Below are 16,874 nucleotides of genomic sequence, written 5' to 3' on the forward strand. Positions count from 1 at the left end.
GCATGCAATGGGAGAGTCCCTGTTCCCCTGAGCACTACTGGGAGTAACAAGGAATAACGGCCATAAGTTGACTGAGAGTAGATTCTGGCTAGATATCAGGAGGCATTACTTCACAGTCAGGGTGGCTAGGAGCTGGAACCAACTTCCTAGGGAAGTGGTGCTGGCTCCTACCCTGGGGATCTTCAAAAGGAGGCTAGTCAATCACCTAGCCGGGGTTGTTTGACTCCAGCATTCTTTCCTGCCCAGGGCAGGGGGTCAGACTTCATGACCTGCTTAGGTCCCTTCCGACCCTACCAAGTATGAAATTATGAAACATCACATAAAAAATAAACTGCTTATCTTCACTTTCAGAGCCCATCATGGCCTCTGCCTATGTTACTTATCTCATTCCATACAGACAGACTGACTCCCCATATCAGGCTCAGTCCTTTAGCCTGAAACTTTTATACAAGGACTTTGTGCTGTTTCCTATGCCACCCCTTATCCATTGATTGAGCTCTCTATAAACATATCCAAAGCCACCTCATTATCTTTCTTGCAATCCTTTCTAAAAGCCCTCCTTCATTGGGATGGCTCCAAAGTTTGACTATCCATCTGCTGTCTCCTCTCTTCCCCTTAGATCAGGGATGGATAATTATTTTAGCTGGAGGAACACTTAATGAGTTTTGTTGAGGCATCAAGGGCTGCAAGGATATCCCCACCCCTTGCCAGGTGTGGGATATGATTGTAAGTATGAGGGAGGGGTGTGGCTGAGCTGTTCGGTATGTGTTTGAGTATGGTGGGTGTTGGGGTGTGTGGGTGTGGTGGGGTCAGGGTGTGGGTGTATGTGTGAATGTGTGTGGGATGTGTATGGTGGGGTGTGTGGTCCGGGTGTGTGGGACAGTGTTGGGTGCATGGGTATATGCATGGTGGGGCGTGCAGGGTGTGAGGGGGCACGTGTGGGGTGTGGGTGGGTTGGGTTTGTGCATGTGCGGCGCTTCCCCCGACCTGCTCTTTGTGATGTGGCTCAGCCTAGCCTCTACATGGGTGGGAGGAGCGGATGGGGGGTCAGTGCTGCCTGCTTGGCTTGCAGAGCACTGCAAAGGGCAGAAAAGCAGCTGCCACCCCTGGGCAGCAACAGAAGGCCCTGTGAGTGGGGAGGAAAGGCACAGGGAGCTGAGCCTAGCACCGCTGCTCTCTAGGTCTTTTTCCCACACCTGCCACTGGTGCTGCAGCAGAGCCAGTGCTGGCTCCTGCTGCTGTTGCCACTGCTTCTCTTTCTCATCTGCCTGCCCATCAGGGCTGTACCAAGTGCAAGTGGGCTCCCGCTGCTGCTCCCCCACTCTCTTCTTTCCTGTGCCTGCCTTGCTGGGCTTTGTGAGCACAGCAGGGGCAGCCACTGGCAGAGCCAGATACAATTAATTGGTGGGTGCCTGCCTGCGGGCTGGGTTCAATCAGCTGGCGGGCTGAATTCGGCCCAGGGATAGGGGTGAGATTTTGCCCACCCCTGACTCAGATGGTTAGCTCTTTGGAGACAGGAGCCCTCTTTCTATTCCATGGCTCTGTGGCACCTAGCACAATCAAGATTAGGTCCACCCTGAGGGACTACAGGCATTTTGTTAACATGAAATAATAAAAAAGAGGAGAAAGAAAAGCTGGAAAGAGTGTTAATGCTTGTTCCTACAGTTAAATATTAAGACTGGTGGCTCTGTCAATTTCCATATTTTTGCATAATAATTTCACAACAGTACATATTACCACTTACTGAAATCCCAATACCACTTCCTACAGCAATAAGGCCATTCTCAAAATAGTTCTCACATTTTAATTGTCCTTATAGCTCCAAATTTCCTTGTAAAGTTATTAATAAGAAATATTACATTAGGAAAGACCAATGATCCATCTGGTCTGCTGTTCTGCATGTCCCCCAGAGCAAACACATCAAACAGGCTGAAAACAATGAGAAAGTATCCTTACTGGGTAAAAAATGAAATGTGGAGACCCAGAGCCACAAGGCAATAGCTAAAAATAATACTGATAAAAGGTTCCAAGTATCAGAAGAGTGTGTGTGTGTGGGGTGGGGGGGAATCCCTCATCATTGAGGATGATTACTCCAATGGGTCAAGATGAATCCATTGATGGCTAGGCAGGACAATCCTAGAATTACAGACTCTCTAGCAGATACCACAGGTGGTGGTTAATGGAAGGGTAGGACCACAGATTTCTCAGCTTTGTTTCCTTTCCTTCCATTTCTGTCATTTTTCTGCCTCCAGTGAGACAGTTTTCCTGAAAGAAAGATGTACCTTCTCTCACAAGGCATCACCAAGTAGCCCTGTCCCAGGTTAGTTTTTCCCAATTTGTGATGTCAATGCCAGACTTCTTTATGTTCACTTTGAGGGTGTCCTTCAAGTGTTTCTCTGGCACCTGTGTGTCCTTTGTCCTTGACTTAGTTGGGAGTATAGCAGTTGTTTCTGTAAAAGTACATCAGGCATGTGTACACAGTGCCCTGTCCACCACAGCTGATATTGAATAATCAGTGCTTCCATACTGGTGGTTTTAGCGTCAGTGAGGACACTGGCATTTATGCAACAATCCTCTCACTTTATGCCAAGGATCTTTCAGACGTAGTGCTAGTGACGGCATTCCAGGCTTTTCAGATGGTCCCTGTAGGTCACTTGAGCTTCACAGCCATAGACAAGGGTTGGGGTTACCACAGGCTTGTATAACAGGAGCTTTATTCAAGTCCTGATGTCATGATCGTTGAACACATGATACAGTATTCCAAAGGCAGAGCTGGCACATCAGATCCTATACTGGATCTCCTCATCAATGCTGGCTGTCTTAGAGAGGTGGTTGCAAAGGTATGCAAAGTGTTCAATATTCTCCTGCTCCTGTCCATCAATGAGGGATCTTTGCTGGGAAATTTGATTGGCCCTTAGCAGGCTGGTGAAGCACCTTTGTTTTTCCAATGTTAAGGGTCAGTCCCAGGCACTGGTATGTTGGAGAGAAGCAGTTAAGGGCCATTTGTAGGTCCCCCTCAGTATGTCCAACAGCAGCACAATCAGCATACTGAAGTTCCACAACCAAGGTCAAAGTAACTTTGGTTGTGGCATAGAGGTGGGAGAGATTGAAAGGATTCCTATCCATCCTGCACTTGATGCTGATGCCATGTGGAAGATGGTCACACATGAGCAACTTGATGATTGTAAGAAAGATGGAAAATAGAACTTGTGTGATCATACAGCCCTTCTTGATGCCAGTTCAAATGGCAAAGGGCTCTGTAGAGGAGCCATTACATAGGATGGAGGCAGTCATCCAGTCATGAAGCAGTCTTAGCCTGGTGATAAATTTCCCTGGGCAGTCAAACTTTGATAAGATCTTCCATAGAGCCTCATGGTTAACCAAGTTGAAGGCTTTGGTCAAATCGATAAATGCCATATGCAGGTTCTGGTGTTATTGTCGGGATTTTTCCTGGATCTGTCAGGCCACAAAAATCATGTCCATGGTCCCTCTCAATGGTCTGAAGCCACAGCCGGTCAGCAGAATTCAAGGGAGGATCTTCCCAGCAGTGGAGAGAAAGGCAATACCTCAATAAGTTCCACAGTGAGCCTAATCTCCATTTTTAAAAATGGGGAAAATAGTGGCATTCTTGAGATCAGTGGGAATTTTCTCCGTGTTCCAGGTTTTAAGTAACAGTGTGTGGAACTTGTTGGTCATAGTTTGCTCATCAGCTTTGAAGATTTCAGCTGGCATGCCATCAGGGCCAGATGCTTTACTGTTCTTGGTCTGTCTTAAAACCTGATGGACTTCTTCAGATGTTGGGGGATGGGAAAATGCTTACCTTATTGGATGCTGTGGAATAAATGTGATGGTTTCATCAGTCACCATCAATTCCTGGTTCAGGAGCTTTTGACAGTGCTCCTTCCAGTGGTTTCTGATGGACTTACTGTCTTTGAGGTGTGTCCTGTTGTCTTCAGGTCTAAGCAGGGTGATTCTGCAAGAACTTGGTCTGTACACAGCCTTGAGTGCGCTGAAGCGCCACATGTCATTATTGTCAACAAATTGTTAGATTTCTTTCACCTTCTCTACCCACCATTTGGTTTTCATTTCTCAGATCTTCCTCTGGGCTTCATCTTTAAGACATCAAAAAGTTCCCTGCTTCTGACTGGATGTAGGATGGTTTTGCCAGTCACAGAAAACTTCTCTTCCAATCGAGAAAGGCTTTGATCTCAAGATTTTTTTCATCAAACCAGTCCTGATGGCATCAGTTGAGAAAGCTAATTGATTCCATGCAAGCCTCACGGATGGTCTCCTTTATAGCTTGCCAATCTTCTTAAACATAAGTGTTATCATTTTCCATCCTAAGACTGACAAGTTTCTTACTGAGATGTGTTTGGAGGGCTTCGCAGTATCTAGGGCATTTGATGTTGTCTTCAGACTCATTTGGATTGCTTTCAATGTTTAAGAACAATCCTGATGGACATGACTGATCTCACTAAATGATGATCGATCCAGCAATCATCAGCTCCTCTCATGATATGCATGCTAAAGACGTCTTTTAGATCATGTGCTCTTACAATGACGTGGTCGAGGAGGTGCCATTGTTTCGAGAAGGGGTGTTACCATGTTGTTTTATACCTGTCACGCTGTGTGAAGATAAGTGTTAGTAATGACAAGGTCATGGTCTACACAGTTACTGAGTAAAAGGATGACATTGGAATTGGCCTTGCCCACTCCTTCCTTCCCAATGATGCCCCTCCAAATGTTAAAGTCCTGACCAACTCTCACATTGAAGTCTCCAAGGAGGATGACCTTGTCTCTTTTGGGATGACAGTCAGTGCTCCACAGTGCTTCTTGGTTGATACTCAAAGGTTTTCATGAGGTCAAAGAACGCCATATAGAGGTTTGTGTTGTTCCTGGCATTTTTCCTGCAGCTGACAAGCAATGAAGATCACATCAGTTGTGCCTCTTGATGCCCTAAACCCATGCTGAGATTCTGGGAGGAGCTCTTCATCAAGAGCAAGGAGACGGTTCAGGAGAGTTCTCACAATGATCTTTCCTGTGGTGGACAACACATGATCCCTCTGTAATTTCCACAGTTGGACCTGTCTCCTTTCTTCAAGATTGTCATGATCATGGCACCTCTGAGGTCATCTGGAATTTCTTCATCATTCCAGATCCTTAAGATGAAGGCATAGAGCTGTGATGTAAGCTCCTCTTTGCCTTGCTTGAAGATTTCAGCAGGGATTCCATCTGCTCCAGATGCCTTGTTGTTCTTCATCTGCTTGCTGGCTTCCTTACCTCTCATCAAGGGTTAGAGGGATTCCAAGATCATCTATGACTGGGTCAACAACAGAGTCTCGATTGAAAAGGTCTTCCAACTGCTTTTTCCAAAGGGCATTGATGGCTCCCCTTTCCTTGATCAGGTCTCTTTCATCCTTAGGTCTCAAGGGCGTTGGTCCTTGAGTGCTCAGACCACAGATGGCTTTGGTGGCACTAAAGAAACCATGCATACCATAGATGTCAGCAAGATCTCTTTGTCTTGTCTTCCCATCATCTGTTCTCTGCCTTGATTTGTTGATGATTCAATTTCTTTTGCTTGGAATTGGTGTCATTCTGCCAAGCACAAAAGGCCATACACTTGTGGTCAATCAACTCTTGGATCTCTCAGTCATTCTCATCAAACCAGTACTGGTGTTTCCTGGTAGAGAATCCAAGTGTCTCTTTGGAGGCATTGATGATGGTGGACTTGAAGGTACTCTAAGAGCTGCCGACATTCTCCCATTGCAGTTGATTGGAATTCACTGTTTTTTTGTTGAGGCACTGGTGGAAGAGGTCTTGGTTGATTGGGTCCTTGAGTCCTTTGATAGTGACCTTCCATTAGCATCAGTTCTGCTGCAGCCATTATTTGAGCAGCATAACCAAACGGATGAGTTGGTGATTGTGTAATAGGGCACAGCCCTGTCACTGTGGAGAGTCATGTGTCCAAGCTGCCTCCAGCCCAGGACAGCTCCCCCTATACCGCAGGAGACAGATGCAGTTGTGCTGTAGCTGCACAGACCAACCAGAAGCCTGCACAATGGGCACAGCTGCAACAAACAGCCCTAGCTGGGGAAGGGCCCCCAGCTACGTACAACTGGAAGCCTGGGCACCCGGAAAGGGCTCAAGGGCCCAGCTGCACAGAAGCAGGCAGTTAAGAGCAGCCAGGAGTGGCCTCATAGGGGGTGGGGGTCCTCTGGTGGGGAAGCAGGCTGCCACCAGCAAGAGCACATGAATGGCATGATCCCTGAGCAGGCTTCCCCTCACCCCAGCCAGCCTATGCCCAGGTCTGGGCTGCTGGAAGCACTGGACCCACCACACAGAAAGTGGATGGCAGGAGCCCTAGATAGCAAGCACAAGATGAGTAGAATCTCTTTTCTTTAGTTATTACTATCAATTTGAGTTAACAGTTATAGACTCTGGGCAGGAAGCCCAGGGCCTGTGGAAAAGCTGATAATTCCAGAGGTAAGCCTCAGGCCAGCTGCTGGGATGGTCAGGGTCTGGATCAGTGGATTCTTGGCCAAGCCTCTGCAGCTAGAGTAAAAGGGGTTAGGAGGTGATGATACCCACAGCCCAACATACCCAGCAATGCCCCTCCAGGGCTGTGACTACCTGGGCAGCTCAGTTTGGTCCAGCATTTGTGAGCTCCTAGCATAACTCAAGTGATGAGGACATCTTTGTGATCCCAGGCACAAATAATGACGCAGTCAATCAGGTGCCAACGCTTAGATCACAGGTGTTACCATGATGTCTTGTGCCTGTCTTTCTGGCAGAATAGGGTCTTGGTGATGGTGAGTCCATGTTTCATACATTTGGTCAAGAGGAGGATGCCATTGGAGTTGACCTTTCCCACTCTTTTTGTGTCGATGGTTCTGTTCCAGAGCTTCAAGTCTCTTTGGACTCTGGCACTGAAATTGTCAAGCAGAATAAGCCTGTCTCCCTCCAAAACATCAGAAAGAACTTGGTCAAGGTTGGCATAGAATTCCTTCTTGGTTTCATTGGTGGCATCAAGAGTCAGGGCATACATGCTGATGCCAGTGACATATTGGTTCCCTGCCAATTTGAGACCAACACCCATATCCAAGCACAGTTCTGAGCCAATATTTTATGCTCTGCCCAACAGCATGCTATAGCTGAAGTGCACCTCTCTGGGCAGAAGCAAGCAAGGAAGGTGGCCAAAGCCTACAGCTCAGGCAAAAGTTTTCCTGGCTAGCTGAGCTCCCTTATGCCAGTAGAGGTAGAGAAAGTTAACGCAATAACTGGGATGAGATGAGCCAGCTTTTCCCATCCTCATCATACATTCTTGGATCTTTACAGGATTCTGGAGGATCACTGAAAGATAGAGAACATAAATAGGATCTGGCTGGCAGTAAAGCAAAGGGAAACAAGACCCAGTGCTTCAAAATGACAAGTGTATTTATTTTATACTTTGCTGAAGTGTGGAAGGCTGAACTGCTGTCTCTGACTAGCATCATTAATATTTTCTTGCTCCGGGCATTTGCTGTGCTTCACCTTGAGTCTGTGCATCTGTCTCTCCCTTGATCTAGTAGCAAACTGATGGAACTCCCTCCAGCCTGTCAAGCAGCTAATGCAATAGAGGTGGAAAGAATGGTGTCTGCATTGCACAGCAGTTGGTCAAGATGGGAAGTTTAGGATCCCTCCCCACCTGCCATATTTTCCATTGCTTGGGAGACCAAGCCAAGGAGGATGTGTAAAGGTAGCACCTGAGCTGATCTCTCCTCTAATCACCCACCACAATACATTTAACAGCAGAGAAGACAAAGGTCTCTTCCTTTCTGAGACTGTACTATGCACATAGTGTCTCAGTGAGGCTCTTAGCCATTTTTACCAGACAAGTACCTTACCTTGTGGTGTTGTCTTACATGTAAAATTGGTGATTTTTTAATCTCCTTTGAGAACTGGGGGTGGGCAAAAGTCCCCTGACCTTGTGTCCTGGTTATTGGTAACATTCTATTCTTTAGGCAAATATGCAAATTCAAAATTTCCAGGAAAACCTTAGATGCATCTTAATTCTTCAGGTACTCTATTAGAAGTCAAGTCCCCCCGCCCCCTTTTAACATGGGGGAAGGGAAGCCCATCACCTTACAATGGAGTACAAGGCAGTGGGAGGGGCGGGGGGAAAGAGGGACAGGCAGCTGCTATGGCTATGGCTCTGGCTCCAACCCAGGATTGGGGCTGGAGCTGAAGCCATTGCTGCTGCCTGCCCACACCACCTCCACCACTGCCTCTGCATGTTTTACCACTCCTTCTCCGCAGCCCCCAGTCTCCCCCCACCATGCCACTTCTCCCTCTTTCTCCCCCTCTGCTGCACTCCTTTCCCCACAGCTGTTGCTATGGGGCTGGACTGGAACAGCAATCTGGCTCTGTGCCACTGCCACAGCCACTGTGGAGGCTGCTCTTTTGTCAGTGGGTGGGATGGGAAAAGGCTCAAGAAAATTCAGCTTAAGATGTTCTTTTTCCCAGTCAATGGGAATAGCAGGCAATCCAAGGGGATCCCCTGGTATTTTCAGTTCATACTAACATTAGAAGTGCAGCACTGTTTTGTATCTTTGCCATGCTGATCTGCAAATGCTCTTTGTAATGTCTACGTTAGCAAGAATTGGTGCTCTCTTCTATGGAAAACTGTGTTGAAAACACATTTACACTGCTATAGCCTACCCAAACATACCACATGCTCCCCATCTGTGTGCATCAGCACCTCAATTAATACTCCATTTAGCTACATCTCTGTAAGTGATTTCAGCCTCAGACCAGTGCACTGAAACCATTACAGTTAACTGGATATTAAGCTAGTGAGAAACAGAGAGAGATGGGGAGTTTGCCTATGCATCATTCACACTCTTAACCTTTGGTAAAGCCAATCAGGAAGTACAGTTTTATGAGCTACAGACATTACTTGAAATTTATTTATTTTAGTAAAACATGCATTTTTAAGATAATCTGCATGCTGCAAGAGGGCAGGTGAGCACACCGGCAAGGTTTAGCTAAAACGTGCATTTCCTGCAGAGTGGCTTTTTCTTCCTCTTACACCCTCTATAAGAGAGTGCCTGTACCCTGAGACTTGCCCTACATACTATACAGAGCAGTGTTTTAGTGCAGAGAAACAGTTACTTTGTTGTGATGTGGGATCCACAGGACAGCCAGACCTCCTCTATCTTGTCGTGTTCATCCCACATGGCCTATTTGCTTCCTGCCACCAGAGCTGTTGCCACTTGGTATGGCTTAGGTCAATCTTCAAGCTTATGTGTTCCTCTCCCTGTGGTAATGATGACTAAGGCTTACATGAGAAGCAGATTCCCTGGCATCCCTTATTTGGAAAGGCAACTGTTCAAAAACCTACCTCTCCCACACACAGATTAGGGCAGGTACAATAACTATTAAGTTTAATGCTATCACCATTTTAATGATATTTCACAATACCTCAGCTGCACAGTTAACTGGGAACTTATACTAAAAAGTTTAGGACCTTTATTTTATGCTGATCATTAACTAAGAAGGTTTCACACGTGAGATTTGCTATATTAAAGGGAACTGAAAGTGCTCATATCAATTACCTTATTCTATGTGGACAGACTCATAAAATATGGAATCTTTTTGGAAAATGAAAAGGGAAATCTTGTCCCCTCCCATTGTGATATTTAAATCCCTACAATGGCTGGTTCGGCTCCCCATGAAGTCAGTTGCCCACGTGTCCGATATGAAGATGACAAACAGGAAATACAGAAAGCCCCAGGCACAGGTGCACAGAGAGGGCACCATGGCATGTTGTTGTGGAGCCAATGCTGGCTGCAAACCATGTACCTTTCCATTACCTTTTTTCCACCTTGTCCATTCCAAGCTGTTTACTGCTCATTGTTTTTTGCAGTGTCAATACAATGAGACCCCAATTTTGCCTAGCTCCTACTAATATAAACAAATAATGATAAAAGGCTTCTGTAAGATGCAGCCAGGCTGTACAAGGAGGGGAGGGGCACATGAAGATACTGGAATAAGGACAGTCTGAACTGTGAAGGGCCTGTCATACAAGCAAAAGGGGGAAGAATTAATGACTGTTAAAAGTAAGAAGCATTAGGATTATCTAAATGAGCCTCCTACAGGACGCAGGCCAGAGAGTCATTCCTGCCAAGCAGCTGAATGGGTAAGACTGTGTCTTCTGGAGAAATAGTCAACCATGATTTAAACACTTCCAGCAATATAAAATACAACATGACTCTAGCTATCTACTTTTGAGGTTGACAATTTGACAATTTGCACTCAATTTCTTGTCAAATTTTGTCTAGTTGAAATTTTTTGAATCAGCTCATTGTTCAGAGCATTGTTAGGAAAGAGATACAAGTAACCAGCCCTTCATGTTACTGGACTAGGACTGCCTAAGGGCAGAGGTCACTAAATAAAGTCTGCTTGTTGCCCACTTGTTTTATCTCATACTAGTCCATGGCATCCACATGGCTGCTCGGCAACTGGGACTAAGAGTTCATAAAGAATCTGCTTTGGAGCATTCAAAATTCAAAGTGGTGTTTTATTGAGCCAAAACGTATTTGAAAATCTGCCTGGAGAAGCCCATGGATTGGATAGGGACAATATTGAATCAAGTGACTCAAGCTCTGACTTACAACGGATATGGGCTTGCACACTAAGCTATGTCAGCTCTGTGAAAAATTGATGTGGTCACCTGATTGAAACTGTGCAGATGAAACCAGGTTAGATGTAATTTGGGTGGTGGTTTTATTTTCATATTTTTACTGCTATTCACCAGATATCTGAAACTTCAGTTTGAGCAGGATTTGGAAGGGTAATATTGGCAGCATACCAGATGACTGTTTTAGCTTCCAGAAAAACAGCATCTACCAACATATTTTACCTAAATGTGTCACAGTCTTATTAATCTGCATTTATAGTCTGCTAATTCAAATAATGTATTTTCACAAAATACTACTGTTTCAGAAAGGAACACAGAGAGAGGTTGGCTGGATAGAAAGCCCTGAATCTGCATTCTTTGCCTTCTCTTTCCCTTGACATCTTTAACAGAATTTACCTAAATCATTCAGCACTAAAATATTGACTTGCTGACTCGCACATTCTTTCCAAAAAATCATCCAAAATGATCAAATAACAGTTCACAGGGTTAGCAGACACTCCCATGATCTCCTTCGTCCCAGCCAGACGTGTTGGTTGTCACAATGCTGGGCTGGGAATGAAATTCTGTAATGAAACAGAGCCACTCCTGGCTTGATCCCTGTAAGTGCCTCACCTGCACCCCTCTTTAAAAAAGAAACAATGGCTTTTAATAGAGAGCCAGGGCTATTTGCAGCAATATGAATAGTTTATGAATGCTGCAAACTCCACTACACAGCCCCTTATGTGGAAAGACTGGATTGGAAGGATCAGGCATTTTAAAGAAAGCCAAACAAGGACAGCTGGAAACTGCCAAATCTGATCATCCCAATATTGCCATTTTGGAGAAGGGTGCAGAATGCATGGCTCAGTTACACACGATCTCTCCAAACCCAAAGATTATAATGAACATATTTGCCAGTTAACAAATAAATCTCATGTGTTTTAAGCATTCAAGCAGGGAATGCTTCCTTTTCAATTAACTCTGCTACTCTTTGGCATGATAGTTTATGACATCCACCAACTTAAAAAGTATCATGCTGAATACATTTGGCAGCTACACATATTTCTTACGTCTGCCTCTTTCTGGAGACATCATGACTCAGATCCATCATTTACTGGCATACTGTAAAGTGCATACAGCATGCCCCCAAAAGCTGCAGCTGAACACATGTAGCACAACAGAAGAAATATGAACAGACTTCGCTGGACTTTGACCCCTATGCTCCTTTTTAATGTTGCGCCAACTTTTAAATTGTGAGACTAAGACAACAGAGCTATGCAAGTGCCCTGCAACAGTTATTAAATTGAAAGCTGGAGGCAAGGCAATGGATATATTTATAAAAATTATTATACAGGTAATAAAATAGTAGATAGTAATATACAATGCATAAAAGCTGAAATTAAATCACATTGCTTTAAAAAATAAACCTCTGAGTTGCTCTTTTAAATCACAAATGTCATTTTGACTGTTAGGTTCATCTAGCCAGGCCTCTGCTCCAACACCCCATCTCAGTCCCTGGGCCCTGCCGATGCCTAGAACTACAGCAAAAAATCAGAACTTTGCCACCACCTCCTCACAATAGCTACCTCTAAAAACATTTTCTCATCAAGCTCAGTGCCCCTATTTTTCTCAAATACTTTTCCTTTCGATTAGGAAACTCATTGGGGCACCATTTCCTGTACCACAAATCATAACAAAAAAGGAGCAGAAGACTTCCCTCAAAAACTAATTTCCTCCCTTTTTCTAGAAAAGCTTCCCAAATTAATAGGAACTTAAAATCTACCACCTCCAGACAAAGTGGCAGGACCTTCAGAACCTCTGGGGTGACAGGCTGCAGTTGCACATTTTTTCATGCTTGTTCTCTCTCCCTTCATAGCAGTTAATAATAACTAATATAAATTACCTTGCATGCTACGTGCTCATGCAGATCTATCATTAAAGCTACAACCTATTCTATAGCTGCAGGCATCTATTTCTAAGGGACCAGTCAAGGGTGAATCAGCGAATCAAGCTATACCCATTGCTTATTAATTATAGTTATTTTTATAATGATAACTCCTACATAGCACAGCATTAGGGGAATTTAAATAAGCATTTGTCTTGTCATTTGTTTCTCTGAAAAGGGGCTATTCATTAAAATTACTAGATGACATGTTCTGCAAGAAACTGTTTCAGAGCCACTTCTAGGACAATCACTCCTTCTAAGCTCAAACAAACCCCGAGCCTGAGGCAGCATGGTATTGGTCTCCCATATCACTGTCAAGCTCAGTCTATTCAGTAAAAAAAACACCAGCTGAAACTGGCTTGTGAACCACTGCTAGTCCAAGGGTATAGGTTGTATACTCTGCGTACCAGAATGAACGTGCACCGGAAATCCATCAAAGACAAAAATACCCAGTTACCTGTGGGGGAACATTTCTCACAAGAAAACCACTCTCTCTTCAGTCCTCAAAGGGAATTTACAAAACACCTTTCACAAATGAGCCTACAAACTTCACTTCATCAACCTACTAGATACAAAAAATCACGGACTCAATATAGACATTGGATTTATAACATATTATAACCTGCCTGACATCTGACTCCCCAGGTACCTCTCCACTATTTACCAGCTACATTCATTCCCCTTCACCCCCACCTCTCCAACCTATCTCTCACCCACTAACTTCTCAATTTACATCTTCACTGACTGGCTTCTTTACTATTCATTCCATCCAGGAAGAACATAGACCAACTGCAGATGCTCCCTCAGCCTGACAAAAGGTATTTGTACCCAAAAGCTTGCATAGAAGAATTTTTCCAACTATTTCAGTTGGTCTAATGAAAGATATCAGATTTACTCAAAGAACCTTGACTGCTAATCCAAGACACTCTCACACCAAATCTCACCAAAATAATTATACTTCAAAGACCATGTTGCTATTACTAAAATGCCAGACTCAGATAAGATCTTTGGGCATAGGTTTAACACTAAGAAAGGAAGGACATTTCCCTTGTTTCCAAAGGAAATATTTCATCACAGGATTGCTAAAGAAAGGGAGTCAACCACAGTGGGTCCTTCAAAACCATACAACATAATGGTATTTGGCAGAATGTACTTCACACAAACTCAGCATGTCCCCAAGTGGATTACAGAATCACTAGGGCAAACACAAAGAGAAACAATAACAGTTTAAGTGAGAAATTAAAGGTAAATTATTATTTATTACTTACAGAGCCCCACGCACACAAGGGAAAAAAGAAATGCTTTCAGCTGAGATCTGAAATGAGATGGAGAGTTGATGATAGAGCTGAAAGATGGAAGCTGCAGTGCAGTGAAAGATGAGAAAGTATGAAGTGAAATTAATAGGAATAAACTTATTAGCATCTAATAGATCTAATGGATTTCCAAAGGGAAAAATTGAAAGGAAGAAATTTCATCTAACTCCTTTAGCAGTTTGTTTCTATGTAAGATCACAGATTAAATTAACCCTCAGCACTCAATAATATACTCAATGCCTGTTTGCTGCAACACCTGGTAAGTGCAACAGATCCTTACCAGCAACATTTCCCCCAGGAACATTTTTTCACCACTGCATTCAGCTAACATTCCTTATAAGCAGCAATACCCACTTAAAAGAAACATAGCACCAGAGTACCAGTAAGATGCTACTACAGGTGTCAACTGCAACAGCTATTCCAGTCACAACTGAAATGGCTCTGGGTTTCAACAGCTCTGCTCCCCCTGAGTTCCTGTGTTGTCCTGGTCATTAGAGGTCATTAATAGTATTAGTCCTGGCACCAGTCCAAGTAAAAACAAATCTATTTTATCAGTATGAAAAAGGTGAAAAAAAATCTTCATGTTGAGTGAAAACCCTACTTTCCAAATGATTTGTAGGAATAGTTGGAGATTAGTGAGGAGTGAAAGATGGATATATAGTTCTATTCTACCCAGCCTGCATGCATCCGTTAATTGTCAAATAACTGCTCAGGCATATTTAATGAGACAGATTTTACCAAGGACAGAGCCACCCTCTGCAACTTTCCCATCACAGTAACAGATGAGGCAGCTGTACTACCAGAGCAGCTAGCACTAATGGGAAGCCACAAGGAAGGGGTACATTTTCAGCTGTACTCATGTCATTCATAGAGAGCCCAGGACCAAGAATCATAAACACATCTTTTACTGAACTGAAAAAGGAACTGGTATGATTTGGAATATTCTCCTAGGTAACTCTGGCTGCAAAATGGTTACAATTAATGGGTACTTTCCATATAATACTTTCAAACTTTAAATACATAAGGCAATTCAAATAAAGATTGGCTGTTAAAAAGAGTATTCCTGAAAGACAGACAAATCAAGGAATTTCATGTACTACAGTCTTTCTGGGTAAAAGTATCTTTCACCCTCTCACCCTTGACCTTCTGCCCACCTGTGTCTAATCTTCTGTAGTCTCTTAATACTATGAATATTTGCAAATCTATCTTGTAAGTTCCTTCAGACATGACCATTAGCCAGATGACACAGGCTCAGCCTTTTGGGCAAATACTACTTATAAATCATGTTACAAAATTATTTTTAGGGTTGAAGCTGAGTTTCAAGCAAAAAAAGAAAGAATATCTTGAATAAGTCATGCTGTGAGTGAGCCTGCTGAGACTCAGATGCTTGCACACTGGAGCTGCCCAGACATGTGATAGCCTCAATTACATGGAGATTCCATGACAATGGATACAACAGAATAGGTTCTGCAGTAAAGTCTATGGGCCTGAGCTAAGGAATGATTTCTTGGCTTTTAACTGTTTCTCCCAAATTGAGCCTTCCTGCTAATTTAGCTCAGTACCAATTTCCTTGTCTTTGGACCACAGTTTCAGTTAAAATACTCCAACAAGGGCTGGATGCTCATGTCAAATATACCAAAGTAATTCCATTAAAAGTCATTTAAGTCACACGCTTGAAGTGTTGTCAGAATTCAGTCACAAATTTCTAAAGCACTGAATCCTTAGTGTTACATGACTGTGGACTACTTAGTGAAAGCAAATAAAAATAAGGATCTTTCAACTCTGTGGGGAACTGCAGGGATTCAAAGGGCAGCCTAATCCATTACTTTCATACTTGACTATTTCTTTTGTTTCAGAAATAGTTTTGTGCCATCATCTAGTGGGGGCTGAGTCATGCTAAGGAGCCTCTCCTTGAAGAATTTCCTCCATCCTTGCTACACACAGGGTATGAATGCTTTTACTAAATGGTTAAAAGCCTTGAAAAATTTCTGTGTAATTTATAGTGACTTGGTCTGCGCCCTGAGTGAATTTCATTCTGCATTCTTGGTTTCATACATTCTAACAGTACCTTCTACAGTAAATAACCTGCCCTTGTAGCTTTATTCCCTCACTTTGCTTTCATTTCTAACACTCCATTTTTCCTAACCAGAGGAGTACTTGGGTAAAACTTCACGAAGTAAATACATCCACACTGGGTACTTCTACACAAGACACTGACTACGCAGTAGCCGAAAAATACTGCACAGTAGCACATCACAGCACAGACAGAGCTAATACGCTACTGCACAGTATTATTAGGCGACTGCACAGTAGCATCACCTAAAAGAAGTTTGCTGGTGCTACTACACAGTAACTCCAGTTACTGCACATTTATTTAGTACTTGCTAATACAAGTACTTAATAAGATGCAGTAACAGCTGCACATTAGAGTCTCGTGTAGCTGCACCCACTGAGTTTAATTTGTATTATGTTCTATAACTAATAAACGCCCCCAAACTCACTGGGACATCCAGACGAACATGCACGTGCCTCTTGCAGTGTCTCAAAGCAGTTTGAGATGCCACAAGAGGTATGTTGGGAATGGCAAAATGTTCCCTGCACTGCATGTTTGCAGCACAGACTCTAGAATTGATACCTGGAAATCCAGGTATCAAATAAAAAACCAAACCATTGAAAAAAAGTGGGGCAAGGCACGGTCCGGGACCATGCCCCAAGGCAACCCAGTGATGGGTCTTCCAGAGATGCCCTGGTATCTGGCCAAAGCATCTCTATGGTCTATCTACTTCTGCTGCCCTTGCATGCTGCCCTAGCATGCAGGGCAAACAAAAGCAGGGCAAAGTTGTGGTGTGACCGGGACCCAGGAGCTGTCCTAGGTAAGTTAGCAGGGATGTGGGGGTAGGGGGGGTTTATGGGTGTGGGGTGTGTGGGTAGGTGTGGCGAGTGGTGGGGGGAAGCGGGG

At 43.9% G+C, this 16,874-nt stretch overlaps 1 protein-coding gene across 1 annotated transcript in view; it reads right to left on the reverse strand.

The window, feature by feature from the left end:
- Positions 1 to 16,874, reverse strand: part of CAMTA1 (calmodulin binding transcription activator 1) — a 1,745,066-nt gene that overhangs the window by 775,448 nt on the left and 952,744 nt on the right. The window lies entirely within an intron of this gene.

Source organism: Gavialis gangeticus, unplaced genomic scaffold, assembly GCF_001723915.1.
Source record: "Gavialis gangeticus isolate Ggan-Ray unplaced genomic scaffold, GavGan_comp1, whole genome shotgun sequence".
Classification (NCBI taxonomy): domain Eukaryota; kingdom Metazoa; phylum Chordata; order Crocodylia; family Gavialidae; genus Gavialis; species Gavialis gangeticus.